General features: G+C 46.2%; 1 non-coding gene across 1 annotated transcript; it reads left to right on the plus strand.

Annotated features, from left to right (window-relative positions):
• Window positions 1-3,792: 3,792 nt before the first annotated feature.
• On the plus strand, window positions 3,793-3,865 carry TRNAE-CUC (transfer RNA glutamic acid (anticodon CUC)). Its single transcript has one exon. It is a non-coding gene; the product is annotated as a tRNA-Glu (tRNA).

Consider the following 3,865-nt stretch of genomic DNA (forward strand, 5'->3'; position numbering starts at 1 on the left):
CGGGTCCTTTCTCTCTCTCTCCTCCTTCTGGGACCCCAATAATGCAAATGTTGCTGTGTTTAATGCTGTCCCAGAGGTCTCTTAGGCTGTCTTCATTTTTTTCCATTATTTTTTCTTTATTCTGTTCCACAGCAGTGAATTCCACCATTCTGTCTTCCAGGGCACTTATCTGTTCCTCTGCCTCAGTTATTCCGCTATTGATTCCTTCTAGTGTATTTTTCATTTCAGTTATTGTATTGTTTATCTCTGTTTGTTCTTTAATTCTTCTAGGTCTTTGTTAAACATTTCTTGCATCTTCTTGATCTTTGTCTCCATTGCTTTTCCGAAGTCCTGGATAATCTTCACTATCATTATTCTGAATTCTTTTTCTGGAAGGTTGCCTATCTCCACTTCATTTAGTTGTTTTTCTGGGGTTTTATCTTGCTCCTTCATCTGGTACATAGCCCTCTGCCTTTTCATCTTGTCTATTTTTCTGTGAATGTGGTTTTTGTTCCACAGGCTGCAGGATGGTAGTTCTTCTTGCTTCTGCTGTCTGCCCTCTGGTGGATGAGGCTATCTAAGAGGCTTGTGCAAGTTTCCTGATGGGAGGGACTGGTGGTGGGTTCAGCTGGCTGTTGCTTTGGTGGGCAGAGCTCAGTCAATATTTCAGGTTTTGTGGCCCATACTTGATTGTGCCCTTGTAGTGCTAAAGCAGCCACAGGAGATATGTAAATAAATGGACATGGCTGTGGTACAATAAAACTTTATTTATAAAAACAGGCAGGGGACCAACCCCATGGCTGTCATTTGCAATTGCTCTAAGAGACCTTGTTTAATCAGAGCTTCCCCGCAGCAGGGCAGCTAGCCACTGAAGTCTGTGGTACCCTGGGCAATTCCCTGGTCCCCCTGAACCTGTTTCTTCACCTGAATAAGAGAGGATGTTCTGGGTGAGGTTCAGTAGGGAGAGGGAGATGAGACCCACACGGTGGGGGAGGCCTCAGGACTTTGGGTGGGCACCCTCTAGCAAGGCCACTGCTCTCGACACTCTCAGCATTACAAACCACCCAAAACTTCATGGTCTAATTCAAGCATTTTATGATGCTCCCTCGTCCTGTGGGCCAGGAATTTGGACTTGGCACAATTAGGGACAGTTTGTCCCCATCCATGTTATCATCTGGGAATACTCGAAGGCTGATCCAGTGTCTGGAGGCTGGAATCACACGGAAGCATCCTCACTTGCGCGTCTGGAGATTGACGCTGGCTGTCAGCTGGGGGCTCAGCGGGGCTGTCGCCAAAGCACCTACATAGGGCCCCTCCTGGTGGTCCCTTCTATGTGGCCAATTGTGGACTGCATTACAGTCTGGTGGCTGAGTTCCAAGACGTTAGCAAGACAGTTATAAGGAAAGGATGGGGTTAAACCAGACTACATTGCATTTTGCGGAAGTAGAATACAAGGCAATAAGAGAAAGTGCAACATGCGCTGGAACAGCTTAAATTAAGAACCAGAGTGTGAATTTCAGAACCCCTCTGTGTTCTCTTTACTGATGATTGGGAGAAACGTGAACTATAGCCTTCTATAGGTCTTCATGTGGAAACAAAGAATAGGTTTCAGTAATTAATGATTTTAAAAAGAACAAAGAATGCAGGAACAAATGACAGTGATCAGGCAAGAGAAGTAACTATAGCAAAGGTAATAAGTCAATCGTGAAGATTCCCATTTCTGTTTCAAAGGTAGAGATAACCTTGAAGCACATTTTTGAGTTGTTTTGCAGGATCCAACCCCCTCGAGCACTCAACCACCAGACTAACTGGAGCCTAAGGAATGAAGATACTGACCTTTGCTGACCCTCGTGATTTCACTCAACTAAGTGCCTTGATTTTGTCAACCTAGAGTAAACCTTGCATCACTGGTGGTGCAGTGGTTAAGAATCCGCCTGCCAATGCAGGGGACAGGGGTTCGAGCCCTGGTCCGGGAAGATCCCACATGCCGTGGAGCAACTAAGCCCGCAAGCCACAACTGCTGAGCCTGCGCCCTAGAGCCCGCAAGCCACAACTACTGAAGCCTGCCTGCCTAGAGCCCGTGCTTCACAACAAGAGAAGCCACCGAAATGAGAAGCCCGTGCACTGCAACGAAGAGTAGCCCCCGCTCGCTGCAACTAGAGAAAGCCCGCACGCAGCAACGAAGACCCAACGCAGCCAAAAATAAATAAATTGATTTAAAAATTTTTTCCATATTTATTTCTAAAAAAAAGAAAGAAAAGAAAAGCATATGAGATGGTAGAGGCTCTCGCAGCCTCCTTTGGGAAATGCAACCCGCCCCATACACGTGGTGTGAGGGCCCCCTAGTGGGGTCTGGGCCCAAGATCTCCTGGTTCAAGGCAGCATCGGCGCTGTCTGGGAGCCCATATGGCTCAGACCCCTCCGTCAGACCACATCATGCCTATTCTGGTCAAACCCAGCTCATGCTCAGTCTTATATCTTCTTCCAGAGCTAATCCTGGGTCTCTTCCTCAGCGGGAACATATTAACAGCCAGAGCTGCTAAGCCTTTTTCTTACAAACAACGAAGGAAACAAGAGCAACCACCTCCATGCACACAACAGCCCTGGTGACCCCAGCTTTGCAGGACAGTTGGCCAAGCAGGTAGGGAAATGTTGAGACAAAACCAGCTGGGAAATGCTTCCTTGAGCCACAGGACGTGGTTATGTGTTGAGGGCTGAAGGGTGGAGCTAGGATCCTGGGCTGGACCCACAGAGCAGAGACCCTTGGAGAGCAGATGGTAGAAACAGGGCCCCTTTAAGAGGCCAAGGGCACCCCTGGGTTACATGGTCATGAACAGATTTCAGAGAAAGAATCATTGAGATCAGGGTTGCTGAGATTCAGGGGCAAGATGTGAGAACAAGGCCAGCCTCTAGGTAGATTAGCAACAGCTCCCTGATCTGGATGATTCCAGACTTCCACCTCCTCCACCATCTGATACACTCCCCAGTAACCAGAGGAGAATCTGGAGCCTAGAGAATGGGAGGGACTTGCCTGGGGTCTCACGGTAAACCAGTGGCCAAGCTGGGACTTGAACCTGGGGCCCCATCTCCTTCCACTGAAGTGGTCCAGCAGAGGTCTCTTAGGGTTCAGAGTCCCTTGCAAATGGATCATCAATAACGATGCCACCTCCCATTTATAGCCCTCCGATGCTGAGTATTACATGCATCTCTGGAATACTACTCAGCCATAAATAAAATGAAATGCTGCCATTTGCAACAACATGGACGGACTTGGAGGGTATTATGCAAGTGAAATAAGTCAGACAGAGGACAAATACTGTATGATATTATTTAAGTGGAATCTAAAAGATGTAACAAACTAGTGATATAACAAAAAAGCAACAGGCTCACAGATATAGAGAACAAGCAGTTACCAGTGGGAAGAGGGAAGGGATGAGGGGCAAGATAGGCATAGAGGATTAAGAGGTACAAACTACTATGTATAAATAAGTGAGCTACAAGGATATATTGTACAGCACAGGGTATATAGCCAATATTTTATACTAACTATAAATGGAGTGAACAGCTATGTTATACACCTGAAACATATAATATTGTAAATCAGTGATACCTCAATGAAAATTTTTTAAAAAGAAAGAAAAAGTCATAGCTCCTGTTTCTAAAGAAATTAACGATGCCCCCTTTACTCGGTATAAACACCAAAAAAGAAAATTCATTTAAGTTCTGCTCTCTATCTTCACAACAACTTCCATGCTCTTCTTTGAGACGTCAAGTATCAAATTCTTTTCCCTCAAAAGTTCCTTTTGGGGGACTTCCCTGGTAGTCCAGTGGGTAAGACTCTGTGCTCTCAACGCAGAGGGCCCAGGTTCGATCCCTGGTCAGGAAA

This window comes from Phocoena phocoena, chromosome 15 (assembly GCF_963924675.1).
Source record: "Phocoena phocoena chromosome 15, mPhoPho1.1, whole genome shotgun sequence".
Lineage (NCBI taxonomy): Eukaryota > Metazoa > Chordata > Mammalia > Artiodactyla > Phocoenidae > Phocoena > Phocoena phocoena.